This window comes from Bos indicus x Bos taurus, chromosome 27 (assembly GCF_003369695.1).
Source record: "Bos indicus x Bos taurus breed Angus x Brahman F1 hybrid chromosome 27, Bos_hybrid_MaternalHap_v2.0, whole genome shotgun sequence".
Classification (NCBI taxonomy): Eukaryota; Metazoa; Chordata; class Mammalia; order Artiodactyla; family Bovidae; genus Bos; species Bos indicus x Bos taurus.
Genome location: NC_040102.1, coordinates 11,988,495 through 12,012,377, shown reverse-complemented (window position 1 = coordinate 12,012,377; position 23,883 = coordinate 11,988,495). Strand labels below are relative to the sequence as shown.

The 23,883-nt window shown below is 39.6% G+C and overlaps 1 protein-coding gene across 12 annotated transcripts in view; it reads right to left on the bottom strand.

Moving 5' to 3' along the window:
- The window catches only part of TENM3 (teneurin transmembrane protein 3), a 2,746,241-nt gene that overhangs the window by 1,726,746 nt on the left and 995,612 nt on the right, over nt 1-23,883 (bottom strand). The gene's annotated exons all lie outside the window — the stretch shown is intronic.

The following is a 23,883-nucleotide window of genomic DNA, read 5'->3' as shown; positions in this document are numbered from 1 at the left end:
ACTCTGATTCAGACTTCACATTACAGTCAGAAAACTCACGGCTTCTCCGACTCTCTCCCCATCCGTTCTCACATCTATCTCCCCTAATCAAGCCACTGCTGTGTTAGCCGATCTTGGCATCTGGTTCTCATAAGACTTGGACTAATACACTAGCATAGTGATTTATCAAATAAAACTTCCGCATATAAACACAAAACTGTGGATAACTCAAGATCAAGCCTGCCTTACTACTTCTCATTTTTAATCTGAGTACCTGGAAAAGAAGACAGCCCAGCAGTTTCAAAAGACGAAATGAATCCAGACTTGATGATGCAACAACATGTTTTCCCTTATAGTTCAAGGTGGTCTATCAACCAACCATGCTGAGTTTTTTAGGAATGCAACAAAACACTTGAGAAGCTTTGTGCTAAGTTTGATCACTGAGATTGACAAGAAAAGCCCTCTTGCTTGGTTGGATCCAGTGCTTTATTTGTTTAACTTTAAAGCACCAAAAAGGGGGTGAATCACAGAAGTGATTCATGCCTTAACATTGTTTTGCAACTCAAAACACTTTAATATGCATTTATGTGTCAATGTTTCATAGAGTCAAGGACTTTTCTTTAAGTGGGGTTCACTAAATAGACTTTTACAGAAACACATCCACAGTACATTATCTAGAATATCTAGTTAAGATTCCTTAAAGTTAAATTAGAAATACAGAGTATAAATTTCATCCTGATTATGATGATTGTCCCTACATATTTGATAGCTGTCTTCCTTCTACTTAATGTACAGTAATTGTGTTTGTCTGAGTGCATGATTAAAATTTACTGGGAAGGGCTCCATTCCCCTTGCCTTATTTCCATCTGGAACAAAATCAGATAGTAAACCTGACTGATCACTCTTCCCACACTCTAAAGAAAGAGAAAAGGCATCTGTTTGTTGAGTTCAGGAGAAGCAGCTAAATTTGCTCAGATCAGACAGTTGACCCTCTGTATGTGTGGGAGCCACATATATGAATTTGATCAATCATGGATAAATAATATATTTTTTTAAAAGCTCCAAAAAGCAAAACTTGAATTGGCCATGGACAGACAACTATTTTCAAAGCATTTAGACTGAATTAGGGCTTCCCTGGTGGCTCAGACAGTAAAGAATCTGCTTGCGGTGCAGGAGATCGAGGTTTGATTCCTGGGTCAAAAAGATCCCCTGCCTGGAGAAGAAAATGGCAACCAGCTCCAGTATTCTTGCCTGGAGAATCCCATGGACAGAAGAGCCTGACAGGCCACAATCCATGGGGTCGCAAAGAGTCGGATACAACTGAGCAACTAACACACACACACACACACACACACACAGGTATTCTAAGTAATCTAGAGATGATTCAAAGTATACAAGAGGATGGACATAGTTGATATACAAATCCTACATAATGTTCTATACAGGACTTGAGCATCCTTGGATTTTGGTACAGTTGGGGGTCCCTAGAGCCACTCCTTGAGGATACTAGGGGACAGCTGTAATTTTTTTTTCATGAACCCAACCTGTCTTTGTGATAGATACGTTTCTATTTTTCCTCAAAGATGAATTGTTCACCTCTGTGGGAAAGCCCAAGGCTACCTATGATGGCACAAGTATGGCTGTGGAATTCTGGAATGATTCATTACCAAGTATGTTGCAGTATCAACTAAATTAAATATTTCAATCTGAATTTTATCAGTGATAACACTGATATTTTGATTTCCATCTGCCTCCCTTTTGTGTTCTCACTTGTTATGCAAAGAATCCATAGTCCCAACAATCTTATACTCTTCAAAACTGCCTTTAACAGAAAGAATTATTTTCACATGCATATTTCTGCTATATACTAGTTAACTAAACTGCACGCTTGCAGTATCAAGCACATCTGACATAAACAGACTTGAGAAATTCTTAACTGACTTGGAAAATATTCCAACCAACATGTACCCGTTGAAATGGGAAGCCTCTCTCAAGGGTAGCCTCCTAGCCCAGAACATTCAAAAAGCATGAACATTAGTCATTATATACTTTCTGAGGAAATAAAGAGCTTCAGTGATTTGGTGAGTTGGTTAAGTGGAGGATGACTAAGACAGCTTTTGTGTGGTGCTGTGCTAAGTCACTTCAGTTTGTCTGAATCTCTGTGACCCTATGGACTGTAGCCCACCAGGCTCCTCTGTTCATGGGAAACTCTGGGATCAAACCTATGTCTCTTATGTCTCCTTCATTGGCAGGCAGGTTCTTTACCATGAGCACCACCTAGGAAACCCAATAGATGTTCTATTGAACTTAAATAGAACAATCATCTGTTGATGTAACACAGTAAGATCTGAAATCCTCTCACATGAGGCTCAGACTATTGACATTCACACATGGGCACTGCTTACATCAAGACCAGTGGTTGAAGTATGGTTCCCCTTCTGACATAAACTGCATTTGGCATAGATTTTCCTTGATAGTAGTCTTGTTTGAACCACTGGACTCTTTTTAAAACTGTATTAGAAGACTTTTCACACAGTTTCTCCACATTTCCCCCAGGGCTTAGAAGGCATCCCTTCTAAAACCAACCCCCTCGACTTTTTGCCCTTTAGCATTTTAAATCTTTTCTCCTCTGTCGACTCCATTCCTGAGAATTTCAAACATATTTACTTCAAGAACATAAGAAATGTCGCTTGATCTTGGCTATGGCTTTTGGTTAACACCTTCCCACCTCTCTGTTCCTCTGCAATGATTAACCCAGCAAACTTTCTAAAAGCCCGCCTCCTCCCTGAGCATTCTTAAGGTCGCTCTTCAGAATGATCTCCTTGACAAAGCCGGTCTTCTTTTATTCTTCATTCCCTCCATGCTTCCTTGAACATGAGTTGAGTCATCTCATTCCTGATTCCTTCTAGATCCCCTGGAGCATAATCTGAGTTGTTCTCTAACACCACCCCACCCCCCACCCCCCTGCCATCCTTCTTCTAGTTTCCTGGCTCCCTTCTTCCTGCCAAGAGGAACCCAGTTTCATGGATCAGACTACTCATACTGCTGTCTGAATGGGGATGATATTAGTCCTTGCTTCATGTTTATTGGGCTTCCCTGGCGGCTCAGATGGTAAAGCATCTGCCTGCAATGGGGATTAAGTTAGCCACTGTATTTAGAGAGTGTTATGCATGATTTGATGCACTGTAAAGATCAGTCCTGGGTGTTCATTGGTAGGGCTGATTTTGAAGCTGCAACTCCAATACTTTGGCCACCTGATGGGAAGAGCTGACTCATTTGAAAAGACCCTGATGCTGGGAAAGATCAAGGGCAGGAGGAGAAGGGGATGACAGAGGATGAGATGGCTGGATGGCATCACTGACTCAATGGACATGAGTTTGAGTGAACTCCGGGAGTTGGTGATGGACAGGGAGGCCTGGTGTGCTGCGATTCATGGGGTTGCAAAGAGTCGGACACGACTGAGCGACTGAACTGAACTGAAAGACTGAAGGCAAAAGGAGAAGAGGGTGGCAGAGGATGAGAGGGATGCAACACTGACTCAATAGACATGAACCTGAGCACTCCAGGAAACAGTGAAGGACAGGGAAGCCTGGCGTGCTACAGTCCACGGGGTCACAGAGTTGGACATAACTTAGCAACTGAACAGCAAAATGTTCAATGAATACAGATGACTAAATAGAAGCAGACTTTCCCCTACTTTTTTGTCCTTTATCCTTTAGACTTATTCTTTAATGACTTAAACAAATCTGATTTCAAGGACATGTATATATGTTCTTCAATGCTAAATCTGACTTAACCTAACTTATATTTTAATCACATGTTTCTAATTATCTTTAAAGCAAAACACTTCCATATTGTCTCTGCTATTTCTGTTTTGTGATCTACTCTAACAGTGAACTTCTTTCCCAACCATCCTTGAGTAAGTATTTGAAGACTGAAAATATTCTGATTCTTCAGTCACTGTCCAGTCATCCCCCAATCTTGTTTTGAGGTTTTCAACACTTGGCCCTTTAATGCTGGGATAGTCTGATAATTGATATCCATGCCTCAAGCCTCCAGCCACAAAGACAGTCACTTTAATTCAGTCAATATTTATTGAATGTCCATCATTGGTCACACATTGCTCAATACCCCTGGGAGGCTTTTGCAAACAAGGCAGACAAGGTCCCCACTGCATGCATCTCCTGGTCCTGTGCCACGGCTCTCACTCTGGCTGTATATTAGTCACCTGAAACTCTTCTGTCTGTATCCTATTTATTTTTATATCAGTCTTTAAAAAATTGTACAAGGGATTGTGATAAGGTGCAGGCTGAAAAACTCCAGGAACTCTCTTCCCTTACAGAGCTTATGGTCATTTTCCTAAGCCACAGGTTTTCTCAGGTTTAACTCTTCATTTGCCACGTTATCGATCCTAACTTGGCCTTGCAGAATTCTCATTATTCTGACCTCACCACCTCCATCTGATCTTCTCAAGCTCTCTCTGTGCCATTTCTAAAACTACATCTCACATGTCACATGCCTTTTTTCTGCACTTCCGTCCACCAAGACTAGGTTTTAAGCTTCACCTATGCAAGTTAGGAAGCAACAGTTAGAACTGGCCATGGAACAACAGACTGGTTCCAAACAGGAAAAGGAGTACATCAAGGCTGTATATTGTTACCCTGCTTATTTAATTATATGCAGAGAACATCATGAGAAACACTGGGCTGGAAGAAGCACAAGCTGGAATCAAGATTGTGGGGTGAAATATCAATAACCTCAGATATGCAGATGACACCACCCTTATGGCAGAAAGTGAAGAACAAAAGAGCCTCTTGATGAAAGTGAAAGAGGAGGGTGAAAAAGTGGGCTTAAAGCTCAACATTCAGAAAACTAAGATCATAGCATCTGGTCCCATCACTTCATGGCAAATAGATGGGTAAACAGTGGAAACAGTGACAGACTTTATTTTTGGGGGCTCCAAAATCACTGTAGAAGGTGACTGCAACCATGAAATTAAAAGATATTTGGTCCTTGGAAAAAAAAGTTATGACCAACCTAGACAGCATATTAAAAAGCAGAGACATTACTTTGCCAACAAAGGTCCATTTAGTCAAAGCTATGCTTTTCCCAGTAGTCATGTATGGATGTGAGAGTTGGACTATAAAGAAAGCTGAGTGCCAAAGAATTGATGCTTTTGAACTGTGGTGTTGGAGAAGACTCTTGAGAGTCCCTCGGACTGCAAGGAGATCCAACCAGTCCATCCTAAAGGAGATCAGTCCTGGGTATTCATTGGAAGGACTGATGCTGAAGGTGAAACTCCAATACTTTGGCCACCTCATGCGAAGAACTGCCTAATTTGAAAAGACCCTGATGCTGGGAAAGATTGAAGGCAGGAGGAGAATGCCAGAGGATGATTGGATGGTATCACCGACTCAAAGGACATGAGTTTGAGTAAACTCCGGGAGTTGGTGATGGACAGGGAGGCCTGGAGTGCTGCAGTCCATGGGGCAGCAAAGAGTAGGACATGACTGAGCGGCTGAACTGAACTGAACTATGCCATGAAGCCAAGGCAAACTGTAAAAGGTATGCTAGTCTGTCTCTCTGTGCACACCTAATATACTTTAGAGCACAGCAGAGACACTGAGGGCAACTTTATTTTTTGTTGTTGTTATTTGGAGATCTGTGCTGAGATCCCAAGATGACTAGGAAATGCGCTGATCTGGTGACTTAGTCCATCATCCTTCACGCTAAGGAGGTAAAGGGACTGACTAAACAAAACAGAGAGGGGGATTTCACTGGAAAGTGCAACCCCACCTCCCTCCCCACATGCAAATAAACGAGAGGGTGTGGAGCTGCTCCCCTGCCATTGCAAGTGAAATGAAAGCCGCCCAATTATCATCAAGCAAATGATCTGGACTCTTTGTCAGGAGAAGCAACCACACCGCCCTCTGCATAGGATCACTGCAGATCTAGAGAAGACTTCTGCTTCTACAGAGAGCCCAGAACAGAGCTCAGGGTGAGAGCAATTAGACACACTGTCCTATTTTCCTCAAGCTCATCAGGGACAAAGGCTGCCAATCCCTGGAAAAGTCAGTCCAGACAAAAGCCTTCCAGGAGGTCCCCATGTTGGCTCAATGTGAAGAGAGGGCTGGGGTGGGGTCCTCCACACTAGCCAATTTTGTCAACATCAAGTGGACACCATGGAGGGGAGTGGACTTCAGCTGTCCTGAGAGGGACCTGTTTTAAAAAAATCACCTGCCAATAGTCAGAGATCCCAAGTCAAAGAGCGCCCTAGGGTGTAGGCAGGAGTAGTGACTGAGCAAAGAATCATGAGCACCCAGCCAGGGTGGGCACTGCCCAGACAGGGGACACTGAGTGGTGAGGTCACCATGGCTCTGTCCTCTCCCATCACCAAGCCTGAAGGAGCCACAGCAGTGAGAAAGGGAGCAAGAACAGAAAAATAAGACTAAAAAGAGTCTGAGGGTCTGAACTGAACCAGAGCTGAGGATGCAGAGCAATTCTCAACCACATGAGAAATCAGAGTTTGCTTCAGATCAGACATGATACTGCTCCTTTAGAACTTGAAGGCGACCAGAAAAAACAACAGGCTTGGCTCGAGGTTTAGTCCAGGGGTGTGGAAGAAGAATTCAGTAGAGTGGTTATCATGTTAGCAATGAACTTAACTAAGGTGTTTTCCTGCTTGGTACCATCCCAGCCTCACTCGGTCAGTAACACATGCACAGATGCTCATAGCTTACCTGATCTTTTTATTACCGCAGCAGCAGAAGGTTGTGAGAAGGAAGGAACAGATGAGGTTGGCTACTTATGATTTATCTCTACACCAGGAAAGGGCCTCTCCTAGCCCTTCTTTCTGACTGATGGGGAGTTCACCCTCAGAGCTCTCTGGGGTTACGTTCAAAATTTTTTTTTTCATTCAATCTGTTTAATCTGAGAAGAACACATCATACTCTAGGAATGTTATTACCAGGTAGCACATCACCCTTTTGCCAGAAGAATTTAAACTGCTCCTCCCTCTCACCTTCTAGAAGATGCTTTGGCTGTGTAATTGACATAGAATCAGGCCCCAGTCAGGGGAATGTTGGAAATGACAAGGTCCCTGGGTTGTCATTTGCACACTTCCTGCAAACAACAAATGCATCCTAAAGGCTTTGATGTTGTATCATATTACTGTTCTTAAAAAAAAATAAGTAAATAAATTCTCAACTCTGTGCAAAAACGTAATCCTTGCCAAAGTGCCAGTGGAGTTTCGTTAGACAACACGTCCACTCAAATCAGAAGAGGGAGTCTCCTGTGCGCCCCACCTTCCTGTGACTGTCCCCCTCTCTCAGAAACGATGCATTTAGTCTCAAGCACATTTCCTTCCTTCAAGCCTCATACCTCCTGGTAGACTGTTACTCCCAGACATCCAGGAGAAAGCTTTTGGAGTTGCCCCACCTTTGTTCCTGCCTTTATATTATATGATTCCCCACAGAGTTTCCCCATTTACACATATTTCCTAATTTCCATTTGTATTTTTACAAATGATTCCCTAGGAGTTTGTCCCCACCCTACCTGCTTCCCTTTTCTTCTTTTTATTATGTGTTGCCTTTTTCCCCTAAAAGCAAGACTCCAAATAAACTATTTCTACTTAGACTCCTTTAATTTTGAACAAAGTAGCTTAAATAAACTCAGGCATGCCCATTCCAGTTATCAGGCTGATTCAGGCAGAGTGAGCCTGCACAGGAGCCCTGTGTTCCCTCCAGCATGAGGTCAAGGGTGCCTGTGAGTTTCAGCTAATCAGGCTGCTCTTCTCTTGACCGCTGTCAGAAGAGACATAACTGTATTCTTTCAGAGGAGTCTACCCACTGACTGATGTACAGATTCATGCACCATGAGAGAAACAAATCGTCATCCATCTGTCTCCCCACCACACACACTTTAGAGCCCCATGGGATCAGTCACTACATGAACTAACTGTCCCAAAACAAGATTCTCTGAGATGGACATGGTATAATTCCAGATCTAATATGTTGTGGGTGCTCATTTTTTTTTCTTCAGATAAACTTATGCATGTACTAGAGAAATAAGTAAGAGACTGTGAGTTTTGAGGAAGCCAGTTAAGCCCAGAGAGAGAAGTTTTTGAAACCATCCCATGGCATGGTGGTAAAGAATCTGCCTGTCAATGCAGAAGACACAAGAAATTCAGGTTTGATACTGGGTCAGGAAGATTTCCCTGAAGAAGGAATTGGCAACCCACTCCAGTATCCAGAGGAGCCTGGCAGACTACAGTCCATGAGGTCACAAAGGGTCAGACAATCACACACACACACACACACACACACACACACACATATCTCAGGTGAGGGAAGACAAATGGCAATAAGTTTGAGTCAGTCTCTGGCAGGTGTGTTCACAGTTTGAGGAAGAATTTGGTTAACTTGATCACTAGAGCTTTTCTTACACACACAGGCACAGTCTTAATAGACTCTTGAGTATTTAAAGCTGCGGTGGTAGAGCCTCCTAAAAGCTGTTAACACCACGGTACTGATAAAGTGCCTAATACGAGGTAAGACCTGATTTGAAGACTCTCTCTTATGCTCCTGAATATAAACACCTGAGCAGGTGATGAAACAGAGAAACTCGGAAGGTGTGCCAAGCTCTTTGTGGGAGAATAGTGGGATATTCTCTCTCATAGTGGGATATTCTCTCTCATATTCTCTCTCATAGGCTGAACGTATTGTCCCCCCAAAATTCATGTTGAAACTCTGCCCCCACCCCCTGGCAGTGATGGTTTTAGGAGGTGAGCCTTGATGAGGCAGTTAGAATTAGAGTGGATACGAGGGTGGAGCCCTCATGAATAAGATCAGTGCCCTACTGGAGTCATGAGAGAGCTCTCTTCTCTCTGCTCTGTCTGTGTGAGGGCACAGTGAGAAGCTGGCAGCCTATGACCCAGAAGAGAGCTCTCACCACAGCCTGACCCAGCTGGGACCATGGTCCAGATATCCAGCCTCCACAGCTGTGAGAAGTCACTTTCTGATGTAGGTAAGGCTGCATCCATGTCGTCTGCTAGAGCAGTCTGAACAAAGACAGATCCTGCAGTTCCCATTCTCTTCACACAGTGAAGCCACAGGGGAGAGGCAATGACGGGCTATGTTACTCTGGAAAAGAGTGGACTCAGAGAAGTGAATGGAGCGACAATCTCCCCGGGAGTGCAGGCATGTGGGCTGTGGAGAGACAAGGCAGTGAGGAAACCATGGACCACATGAGGACAAAGAGAAGGTGCTGGAAGGTGGGACACCCCCTCAGTGCACCTGACACCCGCCTGAAGGCCAATCAGAAGAGTTCCCTGAGCCATGAAAGGCAGAGAGGATTATGCCAGAAACTAGAAACATTGTATCAGAGAAGAAAACAGGTAAATATCCCTATTCTGACAGAGCTTAAATTCTAATGATGGAGTTGAGACTAAATAAGCAACAATATTTAATATTGCTAAATAGTAAATAAGAAAGTTATAGCTATTATTAATTAGATCTAGTTAGTTATAGCACAGGGGCTCCCCTGATGGTTCAGCAGATAAAGAATCCGCCTGCAGGGAAGGAGATGCAGGAGACATAGATTCTATCCCTGGGTTGGGAAGATCCCATGGAGGAGGAAATGGAAACCCACTCTAGTATTCTTGCCTGGGAAATCCCATGGGCAGAGGAGCCTGGTGGGCTCCAGTCCAAGGTGTCATGAAAGAGTAGGACATGACTGATGTGACTGAACACATATCCAGAGTTCTATCACAGACTATGATTGAAACCATGGGAAGGAAACGGAAAAAAAAAAAAAAATCAGGGTGAGGATTACTGAGACGGAAGTGGTTGGAAATTATACAAAGTGTTGTGGGATTGGGTCTTTGAGAAGAAAGCATGTGAGCAGAGATATGAAGGGGAGGAAGTGACCCAATAACAGAGGAGTCAGCGCAGGGGCCTGAGGCAGGAGCTGTGCAACCTTTAGACAGAGTAACAGTGGGAGGAGAGGAAGGCTACACTTCCCCAAAGGTTCTGTATCCTCCAGCCAACCTTTCATTCTCTCTCCCTCCTGTATTCTCAATCTTTTCCTGTCAACCGGATTCTATCAATATTAAAACTGAGGTTTTGAATGTCTTCAGGTCTATCTCTTTACTCTACACCCTCCTACTTTCTGACATAACACTTACCTGCTCCATGGTGATGTCTCCCGGAGGTTGATCGACCCCACTGCCTCCAGTTCCCCAGGTACCACCCTGTGATCCAAGTTTATGCCCCTCCCCCTCCCCCACCCCCCAGTGATTCTTCCAGAAGTCAACAGGGAGCTTTGGGTCTCCACACCTAGTGGAAACTTCTGCTTTCAATCCACTTAACCCATCAGAAGGAATTCTTATCTTGAAAACATTCTTCTAGGCTTTCAGGACCCTACGTTCCTCCTCATCCTCTCGGATCATGACTTCTGGGCTCATTTTTATTTTATTTTTTTCCTTCCTCCTTCTGAATCCAATCACCAACATATGGAGTTCTTCAGGGCTTAAGCTTGGGTTCTCTTCTCTTTTCAGTCTGTACACCCATCTAGGGCATTATTTCAACTTCAGGGGTTTTAAATCCCACCTATTGATGATATCTCCATAAATATCATCTATTTAACCCAACTGCATTCTTGCTGTCTTGGCTTGTTATCTCTCAGGCACCTCCACCAGATTGAATAGGACTACGTTTCAACTCGATTGCCCTTCCCTCAAACTCCCATCCCAAATCTGTTCTCTCTCAGGGCCCCACATTTCAATAAATGGTACCTTCATGAAACGATTTGCACAAACCAGAAATCAAGGAGTCATCATTCACACTTCGCTCTCCCTCATCACCCATATTCAATCCATTTTTACAGAAAAAAATTCACTTGATTGATTTTCCCAAACATCTGTTTCCCATTCTTCACCCCACCTGCACAGCTATAACCCTGTTCCAAGTCACTGTCATCTGTCACCTGAAATATTGCCATCTCCTTCAACCAGTCTCTCCACTTTAACCCTTGGCTCTCTTCCACCCACTCTCTACACAGCAACTGAAGTCGTATTTTTTAAAGCACAAAATGCCTTCTGTTTCTTCCTCTCCTTAAAACCATTCATCTTTTTTTAGAGTCCAGAATCTTTAACCGCATCCACAGGGTCCTGCAGCCTCCTGTCCCTGCCTACTGTCCCAGCCTTACCCCAGCCACTCTTCTTTCTCATCACTAAGAAATCCAAGTCACAGGAGCTATTTGCTTGCTTATCCTCTGTCTCTCTCTCCTTCCCTCCCTTCTTTTTATCCCTCCTTTTCCTCTGTTCTTCTTTCCTTTTTCTTTCCCTCTCCCTCTCTCTCTTCAAGCACAGAGATCTCTCTTCCTACCCAGGAACTGTACATGTTCAAGTGAAAAGAGTCCCTTTGGTCATCAGTCCTCAAAACTTCTCAGCCCAAGTCCCACTCATCCTTCATGTCTTTCTTAATACATGTTTCATCTGCTGATGTCTAAGAAACCTTTCCCCAACCTCAGTGCCTTGACACAAAGATCATTTCATTGGGTTACAAATCATCAATCTGGTGATGGCCTTTCTTCAGGTCTTCATTCACACGGCCACCTGTAGGTGGTAAGTCCATTAGCATCCAGGACCTAACTCTGGCTCTCTCATCCCTCTCCAAATGGTAAGTCCACACACGTGACTCCAAGTGGCCCCTCCAATAAAACACATGGCCGTTCAGGGAGCCCTAGCAAGCAATGGCTGAAATAGCACATTGTCACTTCTGAACCATTTCATTCTAGGAAATATACAAGGAGTTGGACAATGAAAATGTGTTTCATTGAAACCATGACTGTACTTGATAATGACAATTCACCCTAATATAAATAAGCTGTTATTTAGAGAGGTGGGGTAGGGGGGCAACCAGCCTGACAATATAGAAAATAATAAGGCCAAATCTGAAATTGACTTATGGACTTATTACAGCTACTATATAGGAGAGAAATGATAAGGAAATTCAGTGCATGCAGCTTGGTCTTGGTGACCAAAGATTTTATTTCAAGGAAGAAATGGAGTCATTTTATTTATTTATTTTTGTAAACCAACTTGTCTGCAAGAATCTATATATCAGAGAAATTGGCATTGCTCACATAATTGGCAAAGGTTCACATTTACCATTTAGCCATTTTCAATGACAGTTTAACCAAAGACAACAATGTTTGAGTAAATAGAAAGTCTTAAACATTTCAGCAATATCCTTTGAAATTTTCTTTGGAAGACTGAAGGAGGGTCAGTGTCTACCTCTTGCAAATACAGGATAGTTGTAGCAGCAGTACCAGTATTATCGTCATTACTAATATTGCCCGTTAAGCTGAAACTGAAACTCCAATACTTTGGCCACCTCATGCGAAGAGTTGACTCATTGGAAAAGACCCTGATGCTCAGAGGGATTGGGGGCAGGAGGAGAAGCGGACGACAGAGGATGAGAAGGCTGGATGGCATCACCGACTCCATGGACATGAGTTTGAGTGAACTCCGGGAGTTGGTGATGGACAGGGAGGCCTGGCGTGCTGTGATTCATGGGGTCGCAAAGAGTCGGACACGACTGAGTGAGTGAACTGAACTGTACTGAAGCTGTTTGGTCCAACCAGGGTAACAAGGACAAATGGCATTTGGTGGCAGCAGTGTGTTAGGCTCAGTGAAAGATATGGCATCTTAGAGATGAGCAAGGTATGGCCCACAACCTGTTAGTTCTGTGTTCTTTACCAGAACCCCCTGTCGTAAAATAACTCCTGCAAATAGCCCATTGTCTCTGCTAATTCTGCTACTAGCCGGAATGTAATCCAACTTCATACACTTAAATAAACCATCGGAGAAGCATGGAGAATAAAAATATAACAGGATAAAAGTTACTGAAAGTGTTTTTTAAATATAGAGATTAATATTTTATATATTCAACTTATAAGAGATTCTGCCATAGATATTTAAGAGTGTTTCTTACAACTTTCACGGAACCCATGAAACGAGTGGTGGTGAAATGTTTGGAAACTGAAAAAGGTACTTTTGACACTAATTTCACGTCTGTGTGTGGATGTCACAAAGCTTCTGGAAGCATTATTGAGTGTGTCAAAGTTTCTGGACAAGGCAATGACATTGAGAGAATTGGCATACCTTTCTAAAAACTGGAAAACATCTCAAAATGGTCACTGAACACTTTATAGGTTAAGAAAAGTAACCTGTCATTTGTAAAGGAACTATAACACTGCATTTGAAACAAATGTTCTATTAGTAGCCCAAATCAAATGTTTGGCCTAAAATGGTAAAACAGCATGCAAAAAAAGAAATAAAATAAATTTCTTTATGTAAATGTTAATGTTGTGGTGTTGATCTTTCATTGCATGTTTTTTTTATATATATATATACATCCTGAATCTTTGAGGATAGTTTTTTCTTAATTGGAGAAACCCCCGTCATGGAAAAATAGATTCAATATCTTTTTCTTTATCAGTTGATACTTATTAAATATTTCACATCCAGAAGAACTTTTAACAATAAATGGAAAAACAAAATACAGTGGAGTGGACAGGAGGAAAACTGTTAATAGGAAATTCCCTTTGAGTTTGACATTTGGTTTTATTAACAACTCTAAATATCTACAGACACTATGTTTAATCAAACATTTTTATCTGCAAAATTGAACTGGAAATTGCTTGTTAATGTCTAGTTAATAGCCCCTTTCTTTCCTAACAGCTAAGAAAAACCCATGTATCAGAAGAGAATTAACTAGAAAATGACAACTCTTAGAATTTATGACTTCTTTCCTAGCTTGCATCTATACTCATCTAAGCTCTTTTGATCAAATTGAATAAAAGCAACATTCTCCTTAAAAGTCAATCTAACCTCATTCCGGGCATGTATTTAGGCCAGCTTGTACATATAAAAGGAAAGAGGGGAAAGAGAGCCATTTTCTTGTCTTCTTTTCCATTTCCTTAATTATGGAAGTCAGGTTTTTCTTGATTCTGACAGGGCATAATGCTTTGTTTCAATGTGTCAGCTAAAGATACTATATTAATGTGTAATTTAACTCTCATGGAAAATAAATATTTACAAATCACTTGGTCCTTTACTGCAGGTTTCTTTTTAAGTTTTGTATTTTATTTAACTATATTTGCAACAAAAATCTGACCTAGCACTTTAAAAAGAGTTCACCGAATGCTTGGGCACTATAAAATGGCATTCAGTCCATTAGACAGAACCTATCAGTATGCATAAAGGCATATTGGATCCAGAGTTAAGAAAGTAAAATATAAACTGTAACAAGCAAACCCACAATTGTATATCTTCATGCTTATAAAACATACTAAATTATTCATAGAGTATAAAAAGACAGATATATTTCTTCCAGTCTGCTGCTAGCCAAAAGATACTTACTTTCCTCTTTTTACCTCAATCCTGTAAATCGCTCATTGCTCTGCCTTATAGCAATCAATAAATCACATTCCAGACATTAGGGCTCAAGGTCTGTTCTAAAATAACCACTGGGGTTCAGTCCTTCTGTAAAGTTTGCTTTGTGATATATTAAGTGTATAGGAGCTGATGGGGGAAGGTAACAGATGTGTTTCAGAAAGTTTCCTGTGGACTTTCCCTCATGAATCTATTCCTGGTCTGTGTCACATCATGAAATGATGAAAGTTGGCCAAAAAGAAGTTTAAATATGTAATTTTATTCTATAAATGTAAGTCCAAAGAGTTTGTGATAGATTGCAAACTCCTAAGAGAAAGCAGTCATGTTTGCATATGCCTGAGTGCTAAACTCAGCGAGGCAGTTCAGTAAAACAGAAAGAAGAAAAGATTTGGAATTGGAACAATATAGGCGGGAACCTGAGCTAAACCACTGGGTAAGTCACTGCTTCTGTGAGCATTAGTTTCCTCATTTGTAAAGTGAAAAGGATACATAACAATTTTATAAAATCTAAACTTCATGGAGTAGGCATATGCTTCCTGCCATAGGGCTCACTAATATCTTTTAGAAACTGTCCTCCACATGTCATCTAATTATGTTCTACTAATTGTTCACATCTTGCCTTAATTGCATCCTCTTTGGTAAAAAAAAAAAAAAGTCACTAACTCCCCCTGCTCATCCTAGAACAAATTCATTTTTTGTACTTTCATGGGACTGTAATTCTTCAAGTACAGGGATTGGCAGACTACAACCCATGAGCCAAATTCCGACAGTCATCGGGTTTTGTAAACAAAGTTTTATTGGAACACAGCCATACTCAATCATTTAGATATGCCTTGGCTGTTTTTAGGCTACAACTGCAAAGTTGAGTAGATTCAACAGAGACTGCATGTTGGCAAAACCTGAGATATTTATTAGCTGGTCCTTCACAGACAGTTCACTGGTTCCTGCTTTGAAAAATTTATTTTCCAGTGGTGCACTATTAGTAAGCCCACTTACCAAACAACTTTCTTCCCTTTTAGAATATAAAGTATAAACTCCATTACTAGTTGAATCATTTTTCTCCTTGAACTTCATTAGTTCCTCAGCACCAGTCAAGCATAATTTGTCTAAAATATACTTACTGCTGATTTCCTTCAGGATTGAATGATCTTTATCTCCCAGTCCATCCTAAAGGAAATCAACCTTGAATATTCACTGGAAGGACTGATGCTGAAGTCGGAGCTCCAATACTTTGGCCATATGATGTGAAGAGTCCCATCATTGGAAAAGACCCTGATACTGGGAAAGATTGAGGGCAGGAGGAGAAGAGGGCAACAGAGGATGAGATGGTTGTATGGCATCACCGACTCAATGGACATGAGTTTGAGCAAACTCTGGATAACAGTGGAGGACAGGGAAGCCTGGTGTGCTTCAGTCCCTGGGGTCTCAAAAAGTCGAACACGACTGAATGACTGAACAACAACAACATAGTTACCATTCAATAAATATTGAATGAATGGAAGGAACATACAAATGAATGAATGCATGAACCAACAGATGCATGCATTTCAGTTTAAAGTCACCCTGCTGCTGCTGCTGCTGCTAAGTCGCTTCAGTCGTGTCCAACTCTGTGTGACCCCATAGATGGCAGCCCATTAGGCTCCCCCATCCCTGGGATTCTCCAGGCAAGAACACTGGAGTGGGTTGCCATTGCCTTCTAGTTATATAATAATGAGCACACCATAAATAAAAATGGACATGTTCATGTATCATTAGGATATTAAGATAGAAATCACCACAGACATAACTGGTTTAAGTGTTATAAATTACATAACTGCAATTCAATACCATCTAACCTACACACAAGAGTTTGAAACAGGACTTGTTATGAATGAGCAGCTCATGAAGCTTAAACATTACGGACTTTACAAAATGTGCATGTATTAAAAAAGCATTTGTCTCATATTAAAATACTTCAGTGACATATGAATAATATGCAGGCAAAGGCTAGATAACTAATTATGATGGAATTACTTTTTATTCGGTTACTTTTGGCATCACCTCTCCTGCATTTCTGCTGTATTATACCTTATGGTCCTCCCTCCTGTCTCCCTACTTTGGATAAACAATATATCAGAAAGCACTTTACAATGGATACCCAGCAGCTCCTGGCCTTGAAGAGCTTATTCGCCTAATTGTGCATCCCTTGTGGATTTTTCATAATACTTTACAGATCTAATTTAAATACTTTTACAAATTCATCAAATACATTCTCTGAGGCACATTTACTTAGCTTACTTTTGAAACTTCTAATGAATTCTCTCGATATGTAATTTTATACTCAGCATCATGATTTGAATTAAATATTATTGAACAAGGTGTTCATTATTGGATGTGAATTATAATTAGAATGATAGGCAACCTTAACTATGATAATAGTTTTAGTCAATTTCCTTTGGGACTGCCAGTTTTCAATCCAGCACAAAGACCAATACCCTCTGCTAAATGTGTGTTATAAGGGTTACAAGTAAATTAAGCAATGTCAATTCTAGCTGCTTAAAAGCTAGGATTAGCAGATACAATTTAACTCTTAACAGGCAAATAGCAGGCTGTCATGGTGCTTCTCATCAGCGGTGCAGGATAGCTGACCTGCTTTATACGCAATTTAGCAATCATGATAGTGAGAGATGACCTAGATTTCCCAAGAACCACATGTGAATCTTGTAAACAATCACTGTACGCATCCATTTCATGCATGTACCAAAGGCAGCCACGAAGGTGGCCTATAAAGAAAATCTGAACCACTGACTCACTTTCTACTAAAATGCGCTCCTGTCTTTATATAACGAAGAGATAGCTTGTGTAGATAAAAATCCACTCTTTCAGTAGCTGTGTTACAGTGGTAGACATGGGAATTTTTCTTTTCAAATACCGAAAAATGTAGACATTATCCTTAATGTAGAAAGTACTTTTATAAATAAAGGGTAAGATCTACTTTAATCAGATGCTGTTGATGTTGTTAGTCTCTTAGCTGTGTCTGATTCTTTGTGATCCCATGGACTGTAACCTGCCAGGCTCCTCTGATTATGGGATTTTCCAGGCAAGAATACTGGAGTGGGTTGCCATTTCCTTCTCTGGGGGATCTTCCTGACCCACGGATTGAACCTGGGTCTCCTGCCTTGGTTAGGCATTGTCTTTACCACTGAGCCACCAGGAAGCCCACTACAGTCAGATACCACTGATTTACTTCTACTAAGTGAGCATTTTAACAAAATGTGATATGCATCTCTGAGAGCACAGCAGTTTTTGGATCATTGAGGCTGGACGGTGAGGGGAGACTCTAATTATCTCGATAAGTACTTATTATCTTATTATAAATGACCTAGGACATGCCTTACACAGGATAGGTGTTCATTAAATGTCATTTCCTCCCCCCAAGTGAAGAATTATTCATTGGTCATGGTTAGTGAACATATTAATTCTTCCTCCTTTCTATAATTTGAGATCTTCACTTATAACTTAATCACCAGGTGGTAAATGTGCCATTAACCAGACAACACCACAAAGTGGTGTTCACTGAAGTAATGTTCACTAGACATATGATTCATGAGGAAGAAAGAACTCCTGTCAATATGTTACTTCGCTCTTTTTAAATTGGTATTTTTCACTTGCATGTTGGGGACATTTAGGTATTCTCTTCATTGCAGTAGACCATGTGTATGACATTTTTATGACACAGCCTGTCAAAACGGTTTTAAAAAACTAAAGCTGAGTCAGCTTATTTGTACTTCCCATCATCCATTTCTTGTAGTGTGTCAACCCATAATCAGTTCTATTTCCTTTTACCAGGGGCTTCCCCTCTAAATGATACTGCAAGTCCAACCCAATATTATGTCTTCTTCTTTCACCCTAATCTCACCCTTTAATTTCACCCAATTATCTCCATGTTCCTCCACCTCTTGTGATCTCATTTTCATATCAGAACACAGATGAAAACAAAACTCTTTTTATCTCAACAATAAAATGATTGTTTCCCTCCCTCATTCTGGATATGCTTATTTGTATGACCAAGTACATGTGTATGTGTGTGTAAGTGTGTGTGTGCGTGTGCATTTGAATGAATGTTGCTTCTTTATGTAAACGGATAATATGAGTCTTGTTGGGAGAAAGGAAAGATCAGGGACTTGGTGAAAAATGCACCATGCCCAACTATATGAAGAAAACATAAATAGGTAAATTCTGAGAGTAGTGATTAATTCATACATCTCTTATAGTTAGATCACACTGTGGTTTCTCACACTTGGAGGAAAAAAAATCCCATTTAAAACATGTAGGTTGATTAGCACAGAAAAAATAAAGATTTCCTTTTAGAACATAACATACTGACATATGACTAATTTGCCTTTTTATGCATTTCTTTTTGTTGAAACAAACAAACAAAAAAGGGAGCCTAGTATCTGTGACCCAGAACCACTTTATCACTTTCAGAGACTGTATCTCGTATTAACTATTGAATTTAAGGATTTCACAGGAGGCAAATGTAAGAGGCTCCCATCCTCACTGTTTCTTTTAAAAACTCTTTAAAGAGAGAAAAGAAATTCTGAAAATTCAGGCACAATTTCTGCAGCCTGAGTTACCAGGAAAAATAAAACTCCTACTTTTCTACTTCACAGCAGGGTCCCCAGTTATGTGGCAGACTTTCCAGCCCCCCAAAACAAAGAGTTTCAGAATTTACAGCAACATGGCAGACAAGAGTCCGAATCACAATACACAAAACTGTTGGATAAAATGTAATAAACATTTATTTTATACACACAGATACACTTTAAAAAAGAAGAGAAGGAAAAGAAAAATCTGCAATCTAAGTGCTGGAAATGAAGGGGGAAACTCTAAACCAGAATTGCAAGCACATGAATTGATGCCTTGGGGACTACAAGGAGTGCAGACAGAGGTACAAGCCCTAATGGAAGGAGCTAGGTGTTAATGTCCACCAGCTGTACAATTGGTCTCTGTCTGCACCAGACAAGCAGCTGGAAGAGAAACCCGTGCACAAGCTGAAATCCCTGGAAGCGTTAAAGGGGAAAGAGGCTCTCCAACTACACACTCTGAGAAGCATCAAGGAAGTTTTTCATCTGCTCTGGGTTTGGCTGGAAACTGAAACTTCAGTTACATACAAATCTAAAACTACTTTATGCCAACTGTGGAATAATGGATGCTAAATTGAGAAATTAGCATTAAAACCTTGTCCCAGATTGATGAAAGTACTGGGTTCCATTGAAAAACAAATGCAGAAATTCTGTACAGGGATACTGTACAACTCAGGGAGCAGGAACCTTCTGTAGAAGAAGAAACTCATGAGACAAGGCCACAAAAATAGTACAACTACATGAGTAAACAAACTACCAAGGGATACGGTATACTGACAATCAACCTGTAAATAGATCTCCATGAACTTGAAACGACAGAATAATTTTTCAAATCAACCCAAATAATTTTGTTTAAAATTATTGTATATGTAGAATACTACATTCAAGAAAGACATTTGTAGATTTAAATTAGCAAATTTGAAAATGAAAATTTGTAAATGTGAGAAATAGAGTCACTTAAACACACAACTCAGTTAATAAGTTTAAAACACCATAAATGCAGCTTTGAAGGGTCACAAATTTGAAGATAGCTGTAAGAGATTACTCAGGATGGAGCTCGTTTTGGTTAGAGATGGAAACTATGAATGTGAGACGTGAAGGTGAGAGGGAAAGCACAGCCTGTGTCTAACAGTACTCCCAACACAGACTATTATTAGAAGTAGAGAGATGCAATAATCTAGGAGTTATTAGCTGAGGATTTTTTATAACTAGAAAAAACTGGACTCCTCAGTTGGAAGAAGCACAGGGATCCTTGATTAAGATTCACTGTTAGACTCATTTGATGAAACTGTACATCAGTCAAGATGAAGAGAAACTGTTTAAAGACATTTTAGTCAAAAGAATAAAAACAAAAAACAAAACAAAAACCCTGGTAGCAGGCTTAACAACAACTACAGAGGCCAGAAGACAAAGGTGTTCTATCTCCAACGGCTGAGATAAAATAGAATGATATGGTCAAAGTCAGGCATGTTAAGATTCCTACTGCCTGGCTGGAGGAAAGGGTAATAACAATTATTAATGTTTATTCTATTAAAGGAGAATGTTATGATTTCAAGAGAAAACAGTACTAAGGATTACTAATAATTATTTATGACTTCCAGGATTAAAAAAAGATAAGAATGAAATAAAGACAATTCAGTCATCAAAATATTTGATACAAGTCAGCAAAAATAAATGAAAAGCATGGTTATTAAAATGCATAATAAAATGGAAGAAGTAAGGCCAAATATACTGGTAAAAGAAATAAGTGAAAAAGGATTATACCATCTATTTAAGAAACAGATATTCAAGTTTGATTTTTAAAAAGCCACTCAGAATGAAATTAAGCTATACATTGCTTAAAAGAGATAAACTACAAAAGAATAGCACTTAAAAGACGAATATAGAAATAAAGAAAGACACGTGAGGGAGACGCCAACTAAAAGAAGAAGGTGCAATTTTAACAATGGAACAATCAAGACAAAAATATACTTTTTAGCCTAAAAGGGTCATGACTCATTATACAAACAATGCAATTCACAGGGAAAAGGTAACAATCCTATCAAACAGTAAGTACCTCAAAGTCTGTAGAGTTAAAAAGGTCAGAGAAATTGACAACACCATAAATACTAAATTTTTGAATTTCTGGCTGATATGTACAGCAAATAAAAATAAGGTTCATAAATTTAAAGATTTTAACAGCACAATTAACAGAGTGATCTATCAGACAGAAATAAATAGTAGTATAACAAGAGGTAGTTAAGAGTACATACAAGCCACATAAGAAGACTGTACATATGCTATCAAAAAATTAATCTACACTTACCAAATAATCGTCACAAACAGATCACACAATCTAATCATAATGGAACATACAGCTGATCCTTGAATTGTAGGTTTAACTGTGTGGACTTACTTATATGTGTATTGTTTAGATACAGTAGAAAAACTTTTGGGGATTTGCTACAATTTAAAAACAACTTGCAGATGAACCATGTACTCTAAAAATACTGAAAAAATTAAGAAAAAATTTAGGTATGTTATGAATGCATAAAATATATGCAGATACTAATCTATTCTTACATAGACATAAGGTGAGTGTATTTAATATAAAATTAATGTTAGTTTTTCACTATCTTATAATTTTGCTTTCAGTAATTATATTACCATACAATCTCTCTCCCTCATAACTGGAGAACTGAGTATCAGCCTATCATCACAGATAAGTGTTCTTTCTTAAATGTAACAATGTTTGCAATACTATATTATGAATATGACTATAATACAGTATGTCATAATATTTTTTAATGATTCATTCATTAGTCTATAGGCCAGGCTATTGTGAAGTATATGTATTGATTACACTAAGTTACAGAAAGCAAATATATTTGTTTCTTCATTATCAATGCATGAATCATGATACCTTATAAATAAATATGAATTTGTTTTCCACATTACCTTTCATTTCAGGTGTCTAGTGTCAGTAATGCATCGAATAGCCACACTGTTTTGTACCAGATAAAACAATATTGATGTAGGTACTTAGTAGTTAACTTTTCAGTGGTGAAACTAACATGCAGAATCTTGATTATGTAAGGGTTATTGCCCAATTCTGCATTTTTCAAGGGTTATCTTCAATTTAAAATTTATAATAAATTATTTCCAAATAATCATTTGTTTGAAAATATAAGAATTCAGATCTAAATAGTTCACAGAAAGAAAGCAATCATAACAAAAATTAAGAAATATTTAAATGAAGTTAATGAAACACTACATATCCATATTCACAGAAACACAGCTAAAGGGATTTACAACTCAAAATGCATCCAATCAAAATATGACTGATTGAAAATAACCAAGTCAAGAATTAAGTTAAAGAGGAAAGCAGATCATAAAAACTCAAGAGAGTAGGAAAAAAATCAGAAATTATTTGTTAAATAGAAAGCACAAAACTAGCATAAATAAAAGCTGCTATCTGAAAGTCTACAAGCAATAAATGCTGGAGAGGGTGTGGAGAAAAGGGAACCCTCTTACACTGTTGGTAGGAATGCAAACTAGTACAGCCACTATGGAGAACAGTGTGGAGATTCCTTAAAAAACTGGAAATAGAACTGCCTTATGATCCAGCAATCCCACTGCTGGGCATACACACGTAGGAAACCAGAAGGGAAAGAGACACGTGTACCCCAATGTTCATCGCAGCACTATTTACAATAGCCAGGACATGGAAGCAACCTAGATGCCCATCAGCAGATGAATGGATAAGAAAGCAGTGGTACATATACACATGGAGTATTACTCAGCCATTAAAAAGAATACATTTGAATCAGTTCTAATGAGTCTCAGTGAACTCTGGGAGTTGGTGATGGACAGGGAAGCCTGGCGTGCTCTGATTCATGGGGTCGCAAAGAGACGGACACGATTGAGCAACTGATCTGATCTGATCTGATCTAATGAGGTGGATGAAACTGGAGCCTATTATACAAAGTGAAGTAAGCCAGAAAGAAAAACACCAATACAGTATACTAATGCATATATATGGAATTTATAAAGATGGTAACGATAACCCTGTATGCGAAACAGCTAAAGAGACACAGATGTATAGACCAGTCTTTTGGTTTCTGTTGGAGAGGGAGAGGGTGGGATGATTTGGGAGAATGGCACTGAAACATGTATAGTATCATATATGAAACGAATTGCCAGTCCAAGTTCGATGCAGAATACAGGATGCTTGGGGATGGTGCACTGGGATGACCCAGAGGGATGGTACGGGGAGGGAGGGGGTTCAGGATGGGGAACACATGTACACCCATGGCGGATTCATGTTGATGTATGGCAAAACCAATACAATATTGTAAAGTAATTAGCCTCCAATTAAAATAAATAAATTTATATTCAAAAAAAATAAAATAAAATACATGGAAAAAGATAAAAAGAAAAGAAAAATAACTAGGTAGTTAAAAATAGCAATAAACTAGGGAAACTTCTAAAAAGATATGAAAAAAGAAAACAAGTGAGCCCCACTAGGAATTGCAAAGACGACAAAGTCACCAATATATTAGAAACATATAAACAATGAACAAGTAATATATGTAATATATCTGTCAATATATCAAAAACTTTGAGAAAATGAACATTATAGAAAAAATATGCAATATTTACTGAATTTTAAAATACATAAGACTTAAATCTACAACTGTTACTTTAGTTGAATCATTAGTGAAAAATTCTAACTCCAAATCATAATGTCTACATAATTTTAAAACTTTCATAATAAAAACAGGGTATATTTTTTCACACTGCTTCAAAGAGTTTTCTTAAAAACAGTTACTCAACTCTTTT